The 25,498-nt window shown below is 46.1% G+C and overlaps 1 protein-coding gene across 3 annotated transcripts in view; it reads left to right on the forward strand.

The window, feature by feature from the left end:
• The first annotated feature begins 19,466 nt into the window (after positions 1-19,466).
• The window catches only part of SLC35A5 (solute carrier family 35 member A5), a 540,034-nt gene continuing 534,002 nt past the window's right edge, over positions 19,467-25,498 (forward strand). For 2 of the 3 annotated variants that reach the window (XM_069636486.1, XM_069636488.1), the window contains exon 1: positions 19,499-19,714. The gene's annotated coding sequence lies outside the window, so the exon portion shown is untranslated. Of the gene's footprint in view, positions 19,715-25,498 lie in introns of all 3 variants that reach the window. The other variant, XM_069636487.1, reaches the window with a different exon arrangement.

Consider the following 25,498-nt stretch of genomic DNA (forward strand, 5'->3'; position numbering starts at 1 on the left):
CAATAAAGGGATACATCGATAGTGGGGCTATAGGAAACTACGTGGATCGTGAATTGGACTCCAGGATTAACCTCCCTCTGCGTCCTAAAACCAGCAAAGATGTCATCACCACAGTTGATGGTACCGAAATTGCCTCCGGACCGGTAACACATTCCACAGCTGAGGTGACACTTGTAGGTCCGGACAGCCATCGGGAGGCAGTTGTGTTTGATGTAATCAAGGCTCCACAGTTTCAGGTTATTCTCGGAATCCCTTGGTTAGAGACACATAATCCTCGAATTGATTGGCGAGCAAAGAGAATAACCTTTCCGGAGTGTGCACGAACCTGCTACCCAGAAAATCTGAAGATCAGTCTAGCATCAGTAACCTCTGTCTCCATGCAACTACCTCCGGAATATCAAGACTTTCAGGACGTCTTCCAAAAGGAACAGGCCAACACGTTACCTCCTCACAGATCGTACGATTGCCAAATCGATCTGGTGCCCAGTGCACAACCCCCTTGTAGCAGGATTTATGCCCTTACTGAGCCGGAGAATCTGCATTTGAGACAATATTTAGACCAACACCTAGCCAATGGTTTCATTCGCCCGTCAAAGTCTCCGGCATCCTCAGCTTTGTTCTTCGTGCCAAAAAAAGAAGACGACCTTAGAACTTGTATCGATTACGGCGCATTGAACCAGATAACTGTTAAAAAACGTTATCCTCTGCCTTTGATCCCTGAACTCCTTGACCAGGTGAAGGACGCTTGCATATACACCAAGTTAGATCTCCGGGGGGCTTATCATCTGGTACGAGTAAAAGAAGGTGACGAATGGAAAACGGCCTTCCATACAAAATATGGACTATTCGAATACCAGGTGATGCCTTTCGTGTTGTGCAACGCGCCTGCTGCCTTCCAATTCTTCATGAACGATGTCCTTCGGGAACTCATCGATGTCTGTGTTGTCGTGTATATCGATGACATTCTGGTGTGCTCCTCTTCGGAATCAGATCACAGAAAACATGTCAGGGCCGTCCTTGAGAAATTGCGCCAGCACAAACTGTTTGCAAAACTGGAAAAATGCGCTTTCCATACCACCGAGGTTGAGTTTCTTGGATTCATCCTGACACCTTAAGGGATCCGAATGGACTCACAGAAAGTGGATGCCATCCTCAAATGGCCATCACCTAGTTCGGTGAAAGGTGTCCAAAGCATGCTTGGTTTTGCCAATTTTTATCGCAGGTTTATCCCGGAATTTTTACGGGTGGTGCAACCCATCACTGCACTCTTGCGGAAGATTAAACGTTTTGAATGGACCGAAGAAGCTGAACAGGCCTTTCAGGAATTAAAAGCTAAATTTACGTCCGCACCTATTTTGAAACACCCGCAACCTGATCTCCCTTATATAGTCGAAACCGACACATCCAGCTTAGCCATGGGAGCTGTCCTGTCTCAGAGAGACCCCGAAACCAACCAACTGCACCCCGTAGCATTTTGGTCCAGAAAGTTTTCGCCGCCGGAGATAAATTATGCAATCACCGATAAGGAATTATTAGCCATTAAGTCCGCCTTTAAGGCTTGGCGGCATTATCTTCTTGGCGCCAGGCATACCATCACCGTGATCACTGATCACCAAAATTTACAATATTTAAAAACTGCCAAGGCTCAGTCTTCACGACAGCTCCGATGGGCTTTATTCTTTGCTGAGTTTGATTTTGTAATCACTTACCGTCCCGGCTGTAAGAATGGCAAAGCGGACGCGCTATCTCGAATTGGAATGGGAGAAATGGTCACAAACTCAGAACCTGTGACGATAATTCCCGAACAAAGAATCTTGGGGATAACCACTTTACAAACCCTTGAAGACATTCAAGCACGGGTAAAACTATTCCTGGACTCTTCAGCCTTGCAGGATTGGATCAAAAAGGGGTCTGACTTTTCAATCAACGATGGCTTACCTTACTTCCAAGGACGTTTATTTTTGCCAGAAAAAAAAATTGCAAGAACTGGTTATTTCCCGTCATCACGATACTCTGATGGAAGGACATCCTGGCATTGCCAAAACAGAGGAAAAAATTAAACGACAATTCTGGTGGCCGTCCTGGCGAAAGGATATTAAATCTTTCGTGATGTCCTGTGGAGTTTGCGCCCAAAACAAAGGTCAAAAAACAAAACCCGCTGGTCTTCTTCAACCCTTAGACATTCCACCAGCACCTTGGCACACCTTGTCACTAGATTTTATCACGGACCTGCCCTCTTGTAATGGATACAATACTATTCTGGTTGTGGTGGATTTATTTTCCAAGATGGCCCATGTTATTCCGTTGAAAGGATTACCTTCAGCTTTTGTTCTTGCCAAGTAATTCCTCGAAAAATATCATCCGTCTGCATGGATTCCCGTCCATACTAATCTCTGATCGGGGAAGCCAGTTTATTTCTCATTTTTGGAAAAAGTGTTGTCAACTGGCACAAATCGACGTAAGACTCTCAACCAGCCACCACCCACAGACTGATGGTCAGACGGAGAGAACGAACCAGACCCATGAACAATATCTACGATGTATGTTGCACCAATCGGAGGGTAATTGGAAGGATATTTTATGGGTGGCTGAATAAGCATACAATAACTCAATACACTCTGGAACTGGTCAGAGCCCCTTTTATACCCTATATGGACATCACCCTCGTACTTCAGACTTGGACTCACCTTTGAGCCTCGAAATGCCCGCAGTGGACCATTTGCATTCTACGATTACTCAAGCCTTCAAGGATGCTACTGCACACTTACAACATGCGAAAGGGAAATACAAAAAGAATGCGGATCTGCATCGAAAGGAGGCGCCTCCATACCAAATAGGGGATCAAGTATGGTTGGCTGCCAAACACTTATCGCTCAAGGGACCTCGGACTTTTAATCCAAGGTATCTAGGCCCTTACTCGATCAAAGCTATAATTAACCCAGTGGCAGTCAAGCTAGATCTACCAGCTAACATGCGGATTCACCCCGTTTTTCATGTGTCGCTTTTGAAACCAGTGCAACCAGGAACCAGATTAATAAAGCCACCAGAACCAATCCAGATAGATGGGGAGCCTGAATTCGAGGTGAAGAACATTTTGGACTCTAAGATCTTGAAATCAAAACTTTACTATCTAATTGATTGGAAGGGGTACGGGCCTCAGGAAAGATCTTGGGAACCCAGCGACCACGTACATGCACCTCGGCTAGTAAAAAGGTTCCATCGGAATTTCCCGAACAAACCGAAACCTCCTGAGGGAACGACCTTGGGAGGGGCTTTGGGGGGGGAGTGCTGTCATGATGCCTACCCCCGGAGCACCAGGCCAGGCCCAGCACCCCCGGGAGCAGGCATCACGCCCCCGGGTAAAAGCCCAGCTGCCCTTTATAGGGGCTCTTTGGACTCTGTCCTGGCGCCGTTGCCGCCAGGCTCATGTTGGACATCAGTCCTGGCACCATAGGCGCCAGGCTCATAAGGGGGAAGTGTTTGGTGCACTTACCTGAAGCAGACCATGCTGCATACTCACCTGATGCAGACCATGCTGCATGAAGAACCAGGCCAAATGAGGCTTAGGAGGGACTATTTTTCTGAAGGAACTATTTTGTTACTTGGGTGGGGCTGTGGAAGAATACTCACCTGGAACTTCTTCCAAGGCTATTTAAGCCACGCCCGGACAGCCACACGTGCTTCGCGTTGTTCTGCATCCCAGCAGCTGAACGCTCACCGTGTCAGCTCCTGCACCTGGACTCCAGCCACGCCCGCCTCGAACCTGGAACACCTGTAAGGAAAGAAGAGAAGAGAAAGGTGAAAACCAAGAACTTTACCTTCTTACCTGCATCCGGAATCTTCACGCCAGCATTCCTGAAGGAAGACTTCCATTTAAAAGCACTGTGTTGCTCGCTGCAGCGCAGCGCTTCACTCACCTGTTCCCGAGACGCCGCCCGGCTCCATCGCGGCTCTCAGCACCGGTCGCCACATCCCTGCACCTAGGGGAGAGAAGAAGAGACAAAAGGTGAGCAAGGGAACACAAGAGGAAAGCCGAATTTTCAGCCTTATTACTTACCGGCTTTTCTTGGTGAACCATTCCACATCTCGGGTCGGCGCCGCATCTTTGACAGGTACCGCACCCCGGCCCCTATGAGGAAAGGACAAAAGACATTACTGGGGAATTATAAAGACATTTAGAGGGGTCGCCCTCAGCACTAACTCACCTGATTTTACCACTGGCAATTTAACCCCTCAACACATCGCCTTCGTTCTGCACCTGAAATAAAGGACAGATCACAGGTTAGGAAAAAACAACATAAAAGGAGGCTCACACTTGAACTTTTGCATCTTCATACTTACGGCGTATCGCTCAGAAAAGTCAAGTGGATTTGCCAGTGCCATTCTGAAAACCAGTGAAGTAACTGGACGAACGCGTGCCCCTGCACCAGAAGCAGGATGGAGAGTTCATCCTTCCAAACCATAAGGTGAGCTTAAACCAGGGGTTTTGGAGGAAGTCAGAGAAGAACGAAGGGGGAAAGGGGGGAGCAAGCACACTATTCAGCAGACAGTTAATCCCCTTTCTCATCTGCAGAAGGATATTCCTACGGGCCAGACAAGCAAGATTTGGGGGTCCTGTTCAATCGGTGGTCCGAATTCTGCGCATCACGCTTGAAGAGGCCACAGCAACCCAGACCAGACCAGCACCTCCGTGGGAGCCAGGTGAGCGTTACAGATTCGCAGCTCTTTCATTTTCCGCAGAGATGGAGTCCACCTCACATATGCTGGCAATCAGATTTTTCTTCGCAATGTACAAAATGCATTGCGACCTCTTCTGAATTCACACTAACCTATCTGACAATCAGTTTTCTCCAATCCACAGTGTTGGACCCACACAACACACCACTGAAAGGCTCTTTTCAGAGCCACCACTTACTACCAGAGTCCACTTCATTGTCTTTTCTTTGCTTACACCCTACCTTTTTCCCCTACGACTGTCCGTGAACTTTTCCACCACTCCGCAGAGGTTTACAACCGTCACTTCATAGTTCTATCTTTAAACTGAGAAAGGCAGCTCTGAAAAGAGCCTTTGCAGTAATTTTTGTTGTTTTCACGTTTATTGCTTCACAGCACACGACACACTAGGAGAAGAGGCCAAAGGAGGGTAAGGAAGGGATACCAGCCACGGGGATAAGAAAGGGCAAGTGAACAGAGAAAGATATAGGGTGAGCTTTATTTAGGTAAGGAGCAGATCTTGTAACGCTCACCTGATTCTCGCAGAGGCGCCGGTCTTGACTGGGCGACTACCGTAGCTTCAAAGGTGATGTGTAGCACCCGGTTGGCTCTTTGGGCTGGACCTCTGTGCACTGTATGCCTGACGTGTAGAGTAAGATGTCTGCAGATAGAAAATATGGGGTTAATGAACTGGGGTTATTGGGGTGTCCCTATCTCTTTCCTCTTCTCCTCTCCTGTAGACCCCCAAAGGTTAACGCTCTCACCTTAGGTAAGTGAATGCCGAGCTCTCCATCTGCCTCGGGGCAGGGTGCTGTAACCAGTTTCTTCACTGGATAGGTAGCGCAGGCCTCTTGACTTCAGAGGACTGCTGTCCGTCGTTTACTGCACGAACGGTAAGTTTCGAGTCATTCAAATGTCTTTAAAGTCTTTAGTAATGATGTCTCTTGTTTTGCAGGGTTTCGGCGATGGCGGATGACGGGCTGAAGTGAGTTGAAGATGGAGCCCGTGTGATGAATAGAAGCGCCTGGAAGCACATAAGTAAGCGCTTGTTGCCTGCTTCACTATGCGCTCTAACTGTCTTTTTATTTTGCAGGTACGAGTTCGGAGCGGCTGCAGGGTGCCGGAATACCCACTGGATTAGATGTGGAAAGGAGTAATGGCACGTGAGTATTAAAGTTCCCCAATGTCTTTAAACGCACCTTGTTTTGTCTTTCAGATGCGGGATGCAGCGCCGAAGGCCTCCGGAGCGTGCGAAGAGTTGGTAAACTTGCCTTTCAGATGCCGGAATGCTAACCTGTTCTTTCTTGTCTTTATAGGTGTTGCTGAAGACTGGATTCAGGATGGTAAGCCTTTGCCTTTCAGATGCCGGAATGCTAACCTGTTCTTTCTTGTCTTTATAGGTGTTGCTGAAGACTGGATTCAGGATGGTAAGCCTTTTTCCTTAGGCCCAGGACCGGATGCAGAAGACACGATGAGCGTTCTGCTGCAGAGGTTGCAGAATAACGCAAAGCAAGATTCATCCACCGGGTGTGGTTTAAATAGCCTCCTGTAGTGCTTAGGTGTCTCCTTCCACAGCCACGCCTAAGTAAGAAAAGAGTTCCTGGTAAGAAAAGAGTTCCTGCCTTCCAGAAGAGTTCCAGTGTTCTGAATCTAGGGAGTGGCTCCAGCCCCACCCAACAGGAAAAGTAGTTCCAAACAGAAGAGGATCAGAGGCTCAACTGGCAGGCAAGTAAGCAGCATGGTCTGCTGAAGGTAAGTCCACCCAAGCATTATGAGCCCGGCGCTTCCAGCGCTGGGACTGGGCATATTTATGAGCCTGGTGCCACTGGCGCCAGGACTGGGTCCAAAAGGTCCCAATTGGGACTGGTTGGCACTCGGAACCTGGGTTATGGATCTGCTTCCAAGGGAGTTGGGAAAACCCTGACCTTTTGGAAGCAGAGATCATGACAGTACCCCCCTCAAGGCCCCTCCCAAACCGGGCTTCTCCGGGGGTTTTGGCTTGTCAGGAAATGTTCGGTGAAATCTTTTGATTAGGCGAGGAGCGTGGACATATTCAGCAGGTTCCCAGGATCTCTCTTGGGGGCCGTAGCCTTTCCAGTCAATTAGGTAGAATAGTTTAGATTTGGAGATCTTGGAGTCCAGAATGCTTTTGACTTCAAACTCGAGTTCTCCATCCACTAGGATAGGTTTTGGAGATTTGGTTAGTCGGGTTTGAGGTTGCACGGGTTTTAATAGAGAGACGTGGAAGACCGGATGTATCTTCATGTGCGGGGGCAAGTCCAACTTGACCGCTACTGGGTTTACTATGGTAGTGATGGAATAGGGACCAAGGTATCTTGGGTTGAATGTGCGTGGCCCTTTTAGAGATAGATATTTGGTGGATAACCAGACTTGATCCCCTACTTGATAGTGAGGGGCTTCCTTCCGATGTTGATCTGCTCCTTTCTTGTATTGTTCTTTAGCCCTTTGAAGGTGAGAAACAGCTTCCTTAAAGGCTTGGGTGATTGTAGAATGCAGGTAGTCTACTGCTGGTGTTTCAAGATCTTGGAGGGGATCCAACTCCGAGGTTCGAGGGTGACTGCCGTACAAAAGAAAAAATGGGGTTTTCCCAGTTCCCGAATGGACAGAGTTATTGTAGGCATACTCGGCTATCCAAAGGATATCTTTCCAAGTTTTTTCAGTTTGTTGCAGCATGCAGCGTAAATACTGTTCCAGAATTTGATTGGTCCTCTCGGTTTGTCCGTCGGTCTGAGGGTGGTGACTGGTCGATAGTCTCACATCAATTTGAGCCGACCGACAGCAACTTCGCCAAAAATGAGAAATAAATTGACTACCCCGATCCGAAATTAGAACCGAAGGAAAACCGTGCAGTCGGACGATGTTTTCGAGAAATTCTCGGGCCAGAGTTGCTGCTGTTGGCAAGCCTTTGAGCGGAATGAAATGCGCCATCTTGGAGAATAAGTCCACGATTACTAGAATCGTATTGTATCCGGAGCATGGAGGTAGATCGGTGATGAAGTCCATAGAAAGCGTATGCCAAGGGCGAGGTGGGATGTCAATAGGGCGTAAGAGGCCTGCTGGTCTTTCCTTTTGACTCTTGTTTTGGGCGCATACTCCACAGGACATTATAAAGTCTCTGATATCTTTTTTCCAAGACGGCCACCAGAAGTAGCGCTTGATCTTTTCTGAGGTCTTGGCTATACCGGGATGACCTTCCATTAAAGAGTCGTGATAACAAGAGATTACTTTTTTCTGTAAATCTGTGCTGGGTAGGTATAATCGTTCTTGGAAATACAATAAGTTGTCCTTTACTGCAAAGTCCTTTCCCTGCAGATGCCAATTCTGTATGTCTGCTGGAGTTACAAGTTGCCTGGCTTTATCCTTAACTTCCTCTATGGATTCTGTGGCGATTACACCCAGAATTCTTTGTTCGGGAATGATTGGTACAGGTTTAGGGTTGACCAAGTGTTCTTCCACTCCCATCCGAGAAAGGGCATCGGCTTTACCGTTCTTTGTACCAGGTCGATAGGTAATTATGAAGTCAAACTCGGCAAAGAATAATGCCCAACGGAGTTGTCTAGAGGATTGGGCTTTTGCGGTCTTCAAATATTGCAGGTTTCGGTGATCCGTAATCACAGTAACGGTGTGTCGGGCCCCCAGCATATAATGCCGCCAAGCCTTAAAGGCAGACTTGATAGCCAGAAGTTCCTTGTCAGTAATCGTGTAATTGATTTCAGGAGGCGAGAATTTTCGGGACCAAAATGCCACGGGATGCAACTGATTGGTTACCGGGTCCTTTTGTGATAGAACTGCCCCCATGGCAAGGCTTGAAGCATCAGTTTCCACGATGTAGGGGAGTTCGGGGCGAGGGTGTTTTAAGATTGGTGCAGAGATAAATTTAGTCTTCAAATCCTGGAAAGCTTGTTCCGCCTCGGTAGACCATTCAAAACGTTTGTTTTTCTTTAACAAGGCAGTGATGGGCTGGACTATTCGAGAGAATTCGGGGATAAACCTGCGGTAAAAGTTAGCGAAGCCTAACATGCTTTGCACACCTTTTACGGAGGATGGTGATGGCCATTTGAGAACTGCATCGACCTTCTTTGAATCCATACGCACTCCGCCAGGTGATAATATGAATCCCAAGAATTCAACTTCAGTCACGTTGAAAACACATTTTTCCAACTTAGCGAAAAGTTTGTGTTGACGCAATCTTTCGAGGACCATTTTCACGTGTTTCCGATGTTCAGATTCCGATGAAGAATAAACGAGGATGTCGTCAATGTAAACAACAACACATACATCTATGAGCTCTCTGAGGACATCGTTCATAAAATATTGAAAGGCGGCCGGGGCATTGCAAAGTCCGAAGGGCATGACCTGATATTCAAATAGCCCATACTTGGTGCGGAAGGCCGTCTTCCATTCATCGCCCTCTTTTACTCGTACCAAGTGGTAAGCTCCTCTAAGATCCAGCTTTGTATATATGCATGCTTTTCTGACTTGGTCCAGGAGTTCAGGGATCAAAGGTAACGGATATCTATTCTTAACGGTGATCTGGTTCAGGGAGCGATAATCGATACAAGTTCTAAGGTCTCCTTCCTTTTTTGGAACGAAGAACAAAGCTGAAGAAGCAGGGGACTTGGAAGGACGAATAAACCCATTTGCCAGGTATTGATCCAGGTATTGTCGAAGGTGAAGGTTCTCAGGCTCGGTGAGGGCATAAATTCTACTACAAGGAGGAGTAGATCCAGGTATCAGGTCTATCTGGCAGTCATAAGACCTATGAGGAGGTAGAGAGTTAGCCTGATCCTTCCGGAAAACATCTTGGTATTCTAGGTATTCGGGAGGTAACTGGGGAGTCTCTGAAGAAATTGCGGCCAGTGCAACACCAGGTGGAGGGTGACAAGTAGAGACACATTCTGGAAACTGGACCGTTCTTGCTCGCCAATCGATCAGAGGATTGTGTTTCTCTAACCAAGGTATTCCTAGAATAATCTGAAACTGAGGGGCCTTGATCACATCGAACACGATCTTCTCATGGTGTCCATCTTGACTTACTAGCGTCACCTCTTGAGTGGTATGCGTTACTGGCCCGGAGGCTATCTCCGTACCATCCACCGTAGTAATGACGTCCTTTACAGCCTTGGGACAAAGAGTTAGATTCATCCTCAAAACCATTTCATGATCCACATAATTGCCGATGGCACCGCTGTCGACGTAAGCTTCAATTGCATGTAATCGATCCGGATTATCAGGGCTAATGAGGACCATAGGTATCACGAAATGCGAGGTCACGGAACTGGTTTTCACGCTCGGCAAGAGGACCTCTATTCTTGTCGAGCGAGGTCGTTTCCCTGCTAAGAGTTTGTAACTTTGTCAACTGCAGCTCCTACTGCCTTCTTGGCAGGTTTCACCGGACAGTCTCGAAGAAAGTGCCCTGAGTTTCCGCAATATAGGCATAATTGCAACTGTTTCCTCCTTTCCCGCTCCCTTTGTTTTAGAGGACCTTTCAGACCCCCTATTTGCATGGGTTCCCCGGAGTCTACTCCTTTGGAAGGAGTTGGCGGTTTGGAAAATACTCGAGCATCAAACTTGGAACTATCGGCCTTCCTGTTCTGCAGCCTGTGATCTATTTGAACGACCAAGTCTATATAATCCGAACAGTCTTGTGGGGGATTCACTACTTGGGCTAAAACGTCTTTGAGCTCTCCACGTAGACCTCTATAAAACAGCGTAATCCTTTTGTCCTCAGGCCATTGAGTTTCCACTATTAGTCTATTGAAAGATGCAATATAAGCCAAAAGGTCTTGATTACCCTGTTGCAACGAAAGAAGCTCATTGTCCAAGGCCTGCCCCTGTGAATGTCTTGCGAACAGTTTTTCCATACTAAGCTGAAAGGCTTGAAAATCATGGAGAACCGGATCATCTTGATTAACTAGAGGGATCGACCAGTCTGCCGCATTGCCACTAAGGTACGAAAGTACAAAAGCTACTTTTGCTTGATCAGTTGGAAAGGCTGCTGGCCGGCATAAGAAGTGCAACCGGCACTGATTGATAAATACTGCAAACCTCTTTGGGTCACCAGAAAATCGTTCGGGCGGAGCCAGAGGTACATTGCCAGGTAGGTTGATCTGCACTGGATTCATAGAGGATGTTGAAGGAAGATTTGCCCCTGATGCGGGTAACGGGGTCTGTCCGGCTTGTGACTGTAGCACTTGTCTAGCAAGATTGTCTGTTCTCTCCTTGGAAATAATTAGTTCCCTTCTTAGAGCATTCGTTTCCTGACGAGCTGCATGCACTTCTGCCCTTAGTTCCCCAAGTAACCGGGCTAGGGGGTCAGTATCCGAGGTTTCCATAGCGCCTGGGCGAGAGTTTTGCGGTAGGCTTTGCGTTCTGTAACGCTCACCTGATTCTCGCAGAGGCGCCGGTCTTGACTGGGCGACTACCGTATCTTCAAAGGTGATGTGTAGCACCCGGTTGGCTCTTTGGGCTGGACCTCTGTGCACTGTATGCCTGACGTGTAGAGTAAGATGTCTGCAGATAGAAAATATGGGGTTAATGAACTGGGGTTATTGGGGTGTCCCTATCTCTTTCCTCTCCTGTAGACCCCCAAAGGTTAACGCTCTTACCTTAGGTAAGTGAATGCCGAGCTCTCCATCTGACTCGGGGCAGGGTGCTGTAACCAGTTTCTTCACTGGATAGGTAGCGCAGGCCTCTTGACTTCAGAGGACTGCTGTCCGTCGTTTACTGCACGAACGGTAAGTTTCGAGTCATTCAAATGTCTTTAAAGTCTTTAGTAATGATGTCTCTTGTTTTGCAGGGTTCCGGCGATGGCGGATGACGGGCTGAAGTGAGTTGAAGATGGAGCCCGTGTGATGAATAGAAGCGCCTGGAAGCACGTAAGTAAGCGCTTGTTGCCTGCTTCACTATGCGCTCTAACTGTCTTTTTATTTTGCAGGTACGAGTTCGGAGCGGCTGCAGGGTGCCGGAATACCCACTGGATTAGATGTGGAAAGGAGTAATGGCACGTGAGTATTAAAGTTCCCCAATGTCTTTAAACGCACCTTGTTTTGTCTTTCAGATGCGGGATGCAGCGCCGAAGGCCTCCGGAGCGTGCGAAGAGTTGGTAAACTTGCCTTTCAGATGCCGGAATGCTAACCTGTTCTTTCTTGTCTTTATAGGTGTTGCTGAAGACTGGATTCAGGATGGTAAGCCTTTGCCTTTCAGATGCCGGAATGCTAACCTGTTCTTTCTTGTCTTTATAGGTGTTGCTGAAGACTGGATTCAGGATGGTAAGCCTTTTTCCTTAGGCCCAGGACCGGATGCAGAAGACACGATGAGCGTTCTGCTGCAGAGGTTGCAGAATAACGCAAAGCAAGATTCATCCACCGGGTGTGGTTTAAATAGCCTCCTGTAGTGCTTAGGTGTCTCCTTCCACAGCCACGCCTAAGTAAGAAAAGAGTTCCTGGTAAGAAAAGAGTTCCTGCCTTCCAGAAGAGTTCCAGTGTTCTGAATCTAGGGAGTGGCTCCAGCCCCACCCAACAGGAAAAGTAGTTCCAAACAGAAGAGGATCAGAGGCTCAACTGGCAGGCAAGTAAGCAGCATGGTCTGCTGAAGGTAAGTCCACCCAAGCATTATGAGCCCGGCGCTTCCAGCGCTGGGACTGGGCATATTTATGAGCCTGGTGCCACTGGCGCCAGGACTGGGTCCAAAAGGTCCCAATTGGGACTGGTTGGCACTCGGAACCTGGGTTATGGATCTGCTTCCAAGGGAGTTGGGAAAACCCTGACCTTTTGGAAGCAGAGATCATGACAGATCTTCTGGTGCTCCGCGACCGTAGCCTGAAAAGCACTTAAAAAACGATACACTAATAATTACACACTATTGTCACCTTTGAAAGGTAAGGGTCAACAGCATTGCGAATGGCTTGTGAGGCAGCTGGAGGGAGGCGCTCCCCCACAGGAGTGTCTCTTGTGCTGGGAGGATCGGACACAGAGGATGCTGTGGAGGAACTCAAGCGACTACGCTCTTCACATGGCACCACCTTGCGAATGTCCGCAGTGTGGAACGAAGTGAGGTGTCGCTTCATGGTTGACGTACCAAAGCTGTACGAACCAACTCTCCCGCGACTCAGCACCACCTCGCACTGGTTACACTTCACCAGGTTCGCATGTGCTTTTGGTACGTTCTCATAAACGGAAAACAACTGCCACACCCACAACTCCCGGCGAGTGCTCCTACTGCTGAGTTCCTCCACTTCATTCTGTTCCTCTTCTTCTTCCTCACTCTCTACATCCTCACCCATATATCTCTCTGCAGGCTCTTGGGGAGGTGGTGGTGGCGGGTTTGGGGGTGGTGCAGAGGCTAATGAACCAACAGCAGCCATGGAACCCATACCGATTAGTTTCCTTTTGGTCACTACAGCAGTAAAGGCACTACACCTCAATCTGCTATAGCTAGAAGGAGAATGAAGATGCGCTCGGGGATGTGGCCATTTGTAGGGGTGGAGGGGTGTGCCTCGTGACCGTCTTCATCACTGCAAAGCGGTACAAAATTTTTACACATCAAGTCCTCAGGTCAACTATTGTCTGGGATATGTGAAATTATATTTTTACACTCTACAATACTTTGCCTTGTGTCTACAATTTCTTTTGGACTGTTGCGGAAGCACACAAACTGCACAAATTAGTCCACACCCTCAGCGTGGGTGCAGTCACATGATGACGTCCTGAACACATCCGCGCCAGAAATGATAGTCCGCTGGATAGCAAATGCAGAGTACCAAACATGCGCATGCGCGCAAGTGTCCTACGGACAGTGTTCGGGTTCTCAAGCAATTTCAAAGTGCGACACAAGTGAGACAGTCAGTTAGGGACAGGCGCGATGTTCGCTATACCTAAGGTTGTACTGCGCATGTGCATACATGATATGTTCACTGTACGGACAGTTCCAGTGTCCTTAGGACAACTCCATTTTGTTTGCCTACGAACTTGCCAGCCACCGCGCCTGTTCTACGGATGCCACCATTTTGGCTGCGCCTGATAAGTACAGGTATACTGGCCTTCACCCACTCCCATTTTGCTTATTTACAGCCATCCCGGACATCTGGTGTGCTCTACGAACATGTTTCATCTCGTTTACAAGGATAGGGCGAGGTATAATGTTCTTAGGACGCCCCTTTCTGTTTATGTACGCACAACTTCAACAGATGGTGTGGTCAAACTTCAAGTCCATCTTACTTGACAATATCAAGCAAAGGTGTACTGCCTTTACAGCACCCTCATTCCATTCCTTACGGATAAGTCGAACAGGCGCGCTGTTCGCGAACATTTGACCTCTTTTTAAAAAAAAAAATGTCTTCACTCTCTTTCACTACAACTACTGTACAAAAACATTCCAAACACACACACACACACACACACTTCAGTCCAAAGAAATAGCGGGGAAGCGGACACTGACACAAATATGGGGGAATTAGGATTCAACACGGGCTAGTTATGAGGAGAAGATTTGTGAGGGGAAGATGGGATGAATATTTAATCAAAACGTCTATTTTCATCTTCAAGGTTTGGGGATGGTTCACTAGGGAATGGAGAAGCGGGGCAGGTACAGGTGGGGCAATGGTAACAAACTTTTCCTCTCACACAGTCCTCCGCAAACTCCCGTAAACTTTTAAAATTCTCGTTCAATATGTCAATTTTCTGCTCAATCCTTTTTATCCTATCTTCTTCTATTTCGTTTGTTGCCTTTTCTTCTTTTCTTTCCTGGTCTGTTAAAAAACAAAATATACATATGTTAAATTCTTATAAAATACTGGTCATTATTTTGCATATGCAGAGCAATGTGTACCATTATTGTCACTGTCTTCAGACATTTCCCCATGCGGAAAATACTCCTCCAGCCACTCCAAAGTACTAGCCATTTCTGAGTTAAAAGAACAGAAAGAAATTATTATTTCTGCACCACATACCAAATAAAACACACACATACAAAAAAATGTACTCCACTCACTCTTCTGATGTAATGTCCCTTCTTCCTACTGCGTCCGTCCACTGTCGTTCCAGGCTGCCGACTTTCTGTGAAGTGATTACGATGGAGGCATCCTTTATATTTTAATGGTACCATTCATTTCATTCTACATGCTTATGTGCCTTTTCTTTTCACATCTTCAGGTTTCCATATTTACTTATTATTACTTACAATATATTTATGTTCTTTTTTCTAAGTTGTACACTTTTTGTGTAAGACAATAGTACATTTTCAGATACCCCCCGCCTCTTTGGGTAATGTTGATCCTGTCTGCCCCCTCCGCAAACAGGCGCCCAGTCCATCCCTTTCTATTATCAATAGGGAGGGGGTTCTGTATGCTCTATGTTAAATCTATATCAAGTACGTACATTATGCTACATATCTCCCAAAATCACATCACCACAGTGTGCATTCCACACAACACCTTCTTTGACACACGGTCATGATTAAGTTCCCATTCCAAAATCCTGTACAATTCACTACAAAAAATCTTTGTTGAGGGGACGTTATGGTTAAGTTGCCCTACCAAAAATCTGTGCACTTCACGAAAAAAATAATTTCCACCTCCCCTTTCTGGTTCAAATTAAAAAATAGCAGGCCTCAAACACACAATTAATTTGTCTACAGGAAGATAAACTTTCTCATGATGCTGTTTCTTTCTTCCTTACTTCAGTTTCCCTGTATGTGCCTCTCATTTATAGGCATTGGGTCTTCATATGTATTGTTTGTACTAGCACAAGTGTGTATTAAGTCATGATTTATTAGCTGTTATCACATGTTTAACATTACACAATCACCCCTGACAGCTTGCTCCCAACATAACACAAAGCACCCCTTGTAGGTAGGGACTTTGCCTCAACATTCTTTTGACATGTAATGTCATTCGTGATGTCATCAATGATGTTTGTGATGTCATCAATGATGTTTGTGATGTCATCTTTGATGTCCTGGGAGTTAGTTTTTGCAATGCGCGTAGATGGTGTGAGTTATGGTTGCTTAGCTTACCATAATGGGGGAATGAGCAGTGTTTTTTGGTTTCGCTGTGAAGTATAACATTCCTTTAACAAAGTTTTTTTACTGAATGTACATATATATATATATATGGCAGGGAAAGAAAACAAAGGGACTAACCATGTGACGTCGTCAGTGATGTCATCAGTGACATTTGAGATGACATCTTTCATGGTCTGGGTGTTAGTGGTAGCAGTGCACAGGGGCGGTGGCAGGCTTGGGGGCTTAGGTTACCATAACTGTTGAATTTCAAATATATATATGAGACCATTTTACATATTTCCTTTTGCACACTGAATTGTCTTTTGTAGGATTAATGATAGATGCTTTTCTTACTCTAGGGTACTATTAAACACTTGACTCATGTGGTAGGCGGAGCAATAATACACAAGACTCGGGCATAGGTTTATACCTATGCTGATCTTTATTGTGCTCACTTTCTCAGGTTGTGTTTGAATAAATGCCTACAGGATCTATCGAAAAAAGGCAACTAATAAGGAACAGTTTGTACTAAGCAGTAAATTGGTGTGGTCAACACAAAGTGGGGCTCTTGAAAATGTCTAGCATAGAGGTGTTTCAATTCCCAGATATTGAGAGGTATATCATATTCTTTCAGTCTCTCTTCTTGAGACACTTTAATCTACAAAGTCTTTCAATGGTAGGGCCAATCTCCAATCCCAATACCTGTTCTTAATCAGCCATTCACCTCCAGGCTACCCCATTCTAAGCAACAGAAAAGGTCCAAGAATTGGCCCAACATATAAAAGTTCACAAACCTATGCTTTAGAAATCCGTCCCTACTCCAATGCAATTAGTCATATGTACCTCAAGGTAGCCTTTTGAAGCACATAATATGTCTGGTCTTTGCCCTCTGGCCCTTGCTCTCCCTTTGATCTTTCAAGACTTTCCTCTCCCCGTGCTTGTGACCTTCCCTTGCTTCAGGATTCCCTGGAGGTCTCTCCAAGACCATGATTCACTGTAGGATTCTTCACTGGTGCCAATTGGACCTATTTTCAGTGTAAGGTTTCTTGGGGGCCAGGGGGTTCGCTTGAAGCAGTACTCCGCTGCCCCCAGGTAAGACTCTCTTTCCCCATAGCTCTCAACTCACCCGCTTTTGGCGGGTGTCACCCGCCTTGGAAGCAGATGAATCACCCGCCAAGTCCCTCAGGCACCCATTCACTTCTATGGGCCTCTCACCCGCCAAATAGAAAATCGGGTGTTTTCACCCGCCTACGAGACAAACAAAGGTTGGGAGCTATGTTTCCCTCTCTTCTTAAACTGTCTTTCTTAAGTGATCTCAGCCTCTAAGACTTTCTTACCACTGTATCTGGTGACACAATGCCAGGAAAGAAGGCTTGCAATCTTCGTATTGCGGCGTGTTTCACTAGAGCTGATGCCCAATCGAGGAAAACCAATAATCGCCAAAGAGCTACTCGTGTGTGTTTGGATAATGTCCCCACATCCCACAAGGACCCTAATCAGTCAGAACAAGAATGGGCAAAACGTACAGTATGTTTCCCGCCATGTAACATTTCTGTGTTGGTGGCTAAGTCCTCTGATCAGGTGATTGAGGGAGTACCGGCACACCTGCAAGCTAATGGCTCTGCTTCCCTACCAACCATCGACGATAACTTGCTACTTAGGTTAGGCTACAGAGTCATATGGGTGTCTTCGCCTGTACCATGAACCAAAGCCATAACTAATATTATAGGCTTCGATCCATCAAAAACCCAGGATTTGGAAAAAATTGCTGATGGTCTAACAGACACGCTTAACGATACCACCGCCTCCAGCATTACTAGTCTAAATCAGACAGACATTCTGTGATTTAACACTGTCACTGTTTTGCTAAAAGCTGTTCTTTCCACCTGCACCGAGATACTTAAAATACATATTGTGATAGAAAAGAAAGTGGATTTACTGTTAACTAATAGCCCCTGTCATCTCACCTTAATGTAAGAATGAGGTTTGAGGTGTGTGGGCCTGGAACATCGATTGTTGAGGCCGTGGAAGTTACTCCATCCTCCCCCTCACGGGCACAAGATGCTGGAGGGGACTGCCGAACCTTTGAATGACCCTTTCGCTTTAACTGCTAAGCGGAAAGGGAGGAAATAAAAAAGTAATCTTGAAACTTTCACGGTCATCAAGGATATAGGACTTGCCTAAAGAAAACTCTGGTTCCTTGGCAATTACCACGGATTCAAATGTGAATCATGTTACACCTGCTCAGTCTTTCAACATTGTTGAAGATCTAAATCCGACCAGAAGGAATAAGAAAGGATGCCGCTGAGCCAAAAAGAATGGGTAATTTTGAAAAATTGGCTACATCAAACCACTGACCCATCTAAGGAGAGCGAGTCCATGATTTCCATTGACTCTCCCACGATATTCTCCTTTTCTCATGTTTATGAAATTATCCCCAATTTTGAGGAGGAAGACATTTTTTCTTCGGATGCCTTAAAGCTGTGTCACAAACTAGATTTGATAGTCTTACGAATACGAACTCGTTCCAGGGGAACAATACAACCTTCTTCCCCGTGAACCAGCTAGAGGAGGCAAAGAAACAAACTGGCCGGTTAATGAAGCAAAAGGGAACCAAAAACAGTAGTGCTGCCAAGGATTAGCCAGCTGCAAAGAAACAAATTGGGGTTAACAGATAAACAAAGGAAAAGAAGCCGAAAGGCACAGGGCACAGTAATGGACATACATATACAGACTGAACCAAGCAGAGTTCCAGAAAATGGGAACCAACGGAGGAGGAAACTAGTCCCGAACAGAACAAAGCCGCAAACTAGAGACGGTGGTGTCCTAGGTGGCACAAGAAAGCAAGAGGGAAGAGACAGGTATTTTCAGACAGGAAGTGTAGGTCCCAGGGAAATCCTTGGGTAATTCCAATAGCCAAGAAACCAAGTCCAGTCCAAAATTAAATCCAGGAATGTTTTACAGGAAATTCAAATGCATACTTGCCAACCCTACTGATTTAGGCAATAGGCTTCTGCTTTTTAAGCAAGCAGTCCTACCGCATACAGATTTGGGTCATAGATCCTACTGCTTTTTACAGTGGGAGGTAATTCATGTGTCTGTAAGGCAATTCATCTATCTGCGGTGGGGGGTAAGTCATACATTTGAATAGATGGGCTCAGATCAATCCAGTGACCTGAGACCTGAATGCCTCTGCCCTGCACTCTTGCCAGTACAGACCTTAGGTGAACCACCAGTGAAGGCAAGTGGCAGAGCGTACCACCATAACACATCATCTGCCTATCAGAATGCGGTGGTTATCAGTGTCCATGTTGTTCAACGTTCAACCTGCACTTCAGGAATAAATATGTATGTACTCAGGCTGCTGCTATATAGCAGTGGCAAACATTGCCTACTGTGTGATAATTTTCTGTGAAGTTAGGTAATTGAATTTGTTGTTAACTTATCATTCACAATTATAAATTTTAACCATTTGAGCATCTTTCCATGTTGTGCTGTTTGATGGTTTGTGGATTTTAAAATGATCCAGTGCCATGTCTAAGAAAAAACAGAAGAAACAGTACACAATAGTTCCATAGCGCCAAGAAATCCAGGTAAAGCAGAGGCTCGAGACACAAAGAATCCAGGAACCAGTCAGTAGAAGCACACCAAACGGCCAAACACTGCAGAACAGTTGTGAAGCAATGTTGGCTGTTCGCCGCCTTTAAACTGCTGAAAGACATACACGAGACTCCCATGCATCATGTGACCAATGGGCGAGTCACGTGCTGCTGTGAGCAGCCCAGACGTGTACCGCGAGAACTACGTTGCTTTGCTGCGAGGCACAGGAGAGCTGCTAATGAAGTCTTCCGGGATGTTGTGAGTTGCAGGAGTAGCCTATTGATGGCATACCCTGGGATGGCGAGACGAGAGATCATGACGGCTGACTGCTGCAGGCCGAGACCGAGGAAGCAGTGAGTAGCGGCAGCGCCGCAGCAAGGTAAGCCGTCTGCGGGTAAGAGCCTGGGGGTGCGCAACAGATAGCTTCCGCATTACCCTAAACTTGCTGGGCAAAATGGTCTTCTACAGTTTGCACCGGATTCAGATAACCTATACAATAAGGGGATTCGATTGTAAAAATATCAGAATTGTTTACAACCACGGAGAGTCTGTTTTTGAATGGGAATAACGTCCTTGATTTGCTTCATTGGCATTGGATCCCGGTGTTGTATGGTATCCTTAAGCCCCATAGCAGCGTGAGGCAGGCAGTGTTCGGCAATCTTCGGAGCCACGTTCACTTGGCTACCCCGCCCTCCCACAGATGGCTAGAGCCATACAAATAGCCTATACATGTGAAAATAAAGCTGATAGCCCGCCCTCCAACAGCTCTGTTTCGGCGATTGGCCAGTTATGTCTTTGTAGCTCCGCCCCTGCCCATTCCTGTCATCTCTAGGGGATGCAGAATATCATACAATGCAAAGAGCACAACGAAATGTTAGCTGTTAACAGTTCAAAGGATTAGGAACATGCTTCTGGACTCACTTTGTGTCTTCCAAGCCAAATCTACTATCGGATCATCAAGCACTACCCGTTTCCCAGTTTCTTTAAAGCACCCTTTGAAAATGTGGCACCCTTTGAAAATGTGTTCACACATATAACGCCCAACAGCTTGATATCCTAAAACGTAAAGTGTGTTTTCATGTCCTTAGTTGAATGTTCTTAAAACCATATATAACAACACGCTGGAGGTTTGTGACAAATCTCCAAACCTAAGTGAGTTTTTACGCCTCTTTTATTGTGTTTCTTAAAGCACTGAAAATAAAGTAGATACATAGATATTTTGCCTTTTGCATTTTATAGTTTTCCATTCAGGATGTGGAAAATAAAGGTACACTGATATTATTGTGGCCCAACATGCTGGTGCTGTAAGTATCTACATGTTGTCATGATGCTTTACTATGCAAATTGTGCATTTTGCAAGTAAACTCTATAGGACAGTATTATTGTAGGTCTTGACACCCAAAACTTCAATATTAGTTCCAAGTAAAGCGTGGAAGAAAGTGGCCGTGCCCAAATTGCCGAGTGGGTTAAAATCCCTGCTTCGCTGATTAGCGTAAGTGGGTGATCCTGAGCAAATAATGTAATCTCACACTGGTCATCATTACAAGTCCGGGGGTAACCCTGCCGGTGCTACTGGCAGATTGCAGCGGGACTTGCAATATTTAGCGGCACCTGGCTTGCCGGAAACACCTGTTCTGGTAAATGGTAAATCCCCATAGGACTCAATGGGGATGACAGGAGCACCGGCACTGTTAATAATGGTGCCGGTGCTTCTGTGAATGTCTGCAGGCATGTGCCATCAGACCTGCCAGGTCTGACTGGTAGGTGGGAAGGCACCATTCCGCAAACTCGTGGTGTGTCGGTCCAGTAAGAAAGGTGCCGTTAGGCTTACTGGCACCATTGTTACTGGACCGGCACACTCGTAATGAAGCCCACTGACTTCAACTACAAATATTGGAGTGCTCACAAGTGATTACGTTTACACCCTTACTATAGGACAGTTTTAATAAGTATAGGGAAACATTATTGTACCCTGGTGCTCCTCTGCTAGTGGCTCCAATACTCTCCCATAGAATTGCATTATTGCTGCACTGGCCCTCCGCCACTCTCGTATAACTTGATTTGACTGGCAGACATAGTCTCACCATCCAGTCAGTGCACCAGAGATTCTAGGGTGTCCGGTCAAAGGATCGAATGCAATAGGGTCGAGTCAATAGGACCTAAAACAAAAGGGTTGATTTTTTTTTTTTTTTTTTTTTGAGTATATATATTTTTTTGGGTTTCCGTATAGGGGAAAAAAGGTGATTTTTACACCAAAAACAGGTTTGGGAGGAAACCCCCTCCAAAAAAGAAGAAAAATTTGACCCTTTTTGTTTTCGGTCCTTTTGATTCAATCCTTTGACCTATAACCAGATTCTAGTATAGCGGACTAACTGTGGTAGAACCAACATTAAATTTTCTCCCCTGTTCCTCCCAGCCACTGAAGTTGCTTGATCCGTCCAGCGTACAGCCCCACACTCTATGTCCTGTTATGCTATGATATTGAGCCTCTAAGAGTTGGACCAGACATTGGGAGCAAAGGTGCCAGGAATAGCCCTTCAAGAAAACCAGTGCGCAGGAACTAGAACATTACGTTTGCACGTAATACCTTTTACTTGAACTCTGCAAGCTAGTCTTGGAGGAAAGATGGGGGCACCAAGCAAGCTCTGCAACAACACAATCTACTGTCAAACGTCCACATCCAGGTCAATGGAAGAGTTGTATTTAGCTCAGTTTGTACATGTGTATTTATAAACCAGATATGAACCTATCGCTTTATGTTAACAGGACTCTGCGGCTGTATAGCCCTGCAGCATAGCTGCTAGGTTCTTCCCAGCCGTGTGTGCTGTATACTTTGCTAGTAAGCAACAAGGACAGCACCTTAGCAGAGAATCGGGCATGGCGGCAGGGCCTTTCAACTCTTTCAAATGAAAGCAACAGCCCCCACATTACCACTCAGCAGTGTAACAACACAGCAATATATTCCTTTATATGTTGCTCACTTTCTGGGTCTTACAGTGTATGCTTTGCAGTGCTCACCTTACAAGCTGCTGCTGAAGCCCGTCCTGCCGTCACTTCCTTTGAGGAAAACAGAAATATTATCACCCACTTTCAACATGTTTCCTCCACGTCAGCCACTTTATTATTAAGAAGGATCATTCACAACTATTCAGTGGTCATACAGTGTTTCAGCTCCCTGCTGACTCATGATAATTGGTGGCTATTAACCTTATCTTTAGCTCCATTATAATTTATGCCCTCCAGCCCACAGGAGCCTGAGACTGCTTTCTGCTCTAAGCAAGGGGAGCCCCCAACAATGTTCAAATGGTGCACCACACATCTTCACCCAGGCCTGCAGAAAATATTCCATTATGTTTAGAGAAGACATTTTATCAGACCTATGTGCACCACTACATCGAAACAATTTTCCCCTGGCAAATCATGGCCCATACCACACGTTACGGTGTTGAATACTATGCACAAGTATCAGAGGTGCAGAGTTCATACACTTTCAAGAACAGTACAAACAGTTTTGATAGTGGGGGTGCAAGATATCATGGCCTGAACGAACCTACAGTAATTCACATCCTCTGCCTCGTTGGAGTTAATTCACACTAACACAAGTGGTTATCCTGTTTTTATATTTACTCAGGTTCCAACCAATGTATAGGCACCATCTATCCCCTTCCTGGAAACCCCCATACCTTTTCATTGTTGGGGGTGCATGATATAATGGCCTGAATGCACCTATGGTAATTCACATACCCTGTTTTTCTGGGGTTAATTCGCACTGACACAAGTAGCCATCCTGTTTTATATTTACTCAGGTCCCAACGAATGTAGATGCACCAGCTAGCCCCCCCTGCACATTCCCAATACCTTTGATTGTGGGGGGTGCAACATATCATGGCCTGAACGTACTTAGGGTAATTTGCATCCCCTGTGTCAACGGGGTTGACTCCCAATGACACAAGTGGTCATCCTGTTTTATATTTACTCAGGTCCCTAACAGTTTATCAGCAGCATCTATCTCCTCCCTGGACAAGCCCATATCTTTTCATTGTGGGGTGCATGATTTCATGGCCTGAATGCACCTATGGTAATTCACATACCCTGGTTTTCTGGGGTTAACTCACACTGACACAAGTAGTCAGACCAAATGATGTAAGGACATCATCTAGCCCCTCCCTGTATACCTCCATACCGTTTGATTGTGGGGGGTGCAAGATATCATGGCCTGATTACACCTATGGTAATTTGCATCCCCTGCCTCACTGGTGTTAGCTCACACTAACCCAAGTGGTCATCCTGTTTTATATTTACCCGGGTCCCAACCGAAGTATAGGCATCATCTATCTGCTCCCTGGACACCGCCATAACATTTCATTATGGGGGTGCAAGATATCGTGGCCTGATTGCACCTATGGTAATTTGCATCCCCTAATTCTCTTGCGGTAATTCACACTAACGCAAGTGATTGTCCTGTTTTATATTTACTCAGGCCCCAACCAATGTATCAGCACCATCTATCTCCTCCATGGGCACCCCCATACCTTTTCATTGTGGGGGTGCATGATATCATGGCCTGAACGCACCTATGGTAATTCACATACCCTGGTTTTCTGGGGTTAACTCACACTGACACAAGTGGTCATCCTGTTTTATGTTTACTCTGGTCCCAAATGATGTAGGGGCACCATCTAGCACCTCCCTGGATACCTCCATACCATTTGATTGTTGGGGGTGCAATATATCATGGCCTGAACGCACCTATGGTAATTTGCATCCCCTGCCTCCCTCGGGTTAACTCGCGCTAACACAAGTGGTCAAACTCTTTTATGTTTAATCTGGTCCCAACCAATGTAGAGTCACCATCTCACCCCTCCCTGGACACCCCATACCTTTTTGATTGTGGGGTTGCAAGATATCATGGCCTGGACACATCTACAGTAATTTGCATCCCCTGTCTCCGGTTAACTCACAATGACACAAGTGGTCATCCTGTTTTATATTTACTTAGGTCCCAGCTACTGTATCAGCACCATCTAACCCCTCCCTGGACACCCCCATACCTCTTCATTGTGTGGTTGCATGATATCATGGCCTGAACGCACTTACAGTAATTCACAAACCCTATTTTCCTGGGGTTACCTCACACTGACACAAGAAGTCATCCTGTTTTATGTTTACTCTGGTCCTAACCAATGTAGAGACACCATCTAGCCCCTCCCGGGAACACCCCATACCTTTTGATTGTGGGGGGTGCAAGATATTGTAGCCTGAACAGACCTATGGTAATTTGCATCCCCTACCTCCCTGGGGTTAACGCACACTAACACAAGTGTTCATCCTGTTTTATGTTTAATCTGGTACCAACCAATGAAGAGGCACTGTCTAGCCCCTCCGGGACACCCCAAACCCCTTGATTGTGGAGGGTGCAAGATATCGTGGCCTGATTGCACCTATGGTAATTTGCATCCCCTAATTCTCTTGCAGTAATTCACACTAACACACGTGATCGTCCTGTTTTACTCAGGTCCCAACCAATGTATCAGCACCATCTATCTTCTCCCTGGACACCCCCATATCTTTTCATTGTGGGGGTGCATGATATATTGGACTGAACGCACCTCACCTACAGTAATTCGCATCCCCTGCCTCTCTGGGGTTAACTCACACTAACGCAAGTGGTCATCCTATTTTATGTTTAAACTGGTCCCAACCGAAGTATAGGCATCATTTATCTCCTCCCTGGACACCCCCATACCTCTTCATTGTGGGGTTGCATGATATCATGGACTGAACACACACATGGTAATTCACATAGCCTGTTTTTCTGGGGTTGGCTCAGACTGACAAAAGAAGTCATCCTGTTTTTATGTTTACTCTGGTCCTAACCGATGTAAGGGCACCATCTAGTCCCTCCCTGGACACACTATACCTTTTTGATTGTGAGAGTGCAATATATCATGGCCTGAACGCAACAATGGTAATTTGCATCCCCTGCCTTCCTGTGGTTAATTTACACTGACAAAAGGGGTCATCCTGTTTTGTGTTTACTCTGGTCCTAACCAATGTAAAGGCACCATCTAGCCCCTCCCTGGACCACCCATACCTTTTCATTGTGGGGGTGCATAATATCATGGCCTGAACACGCCTATGGTAATTTGCATCCCCTGTCTCC

The sequence above is a fragment of the Ambystoma mexicanum genome, chromosome 7p (genome assembly GCF_040938575.1).
Source record: "Ambystoma mexicanum isolate Mex_15411 chromosome 7p, UKY_AmexF1_1, whole genome shotgun sequence".
NCBI lineage: Eukaryota > Metazoa > Chordata > Amphibia > Caudata > Ambystomatidae > Ambystoma > Ambystoma mexicanum.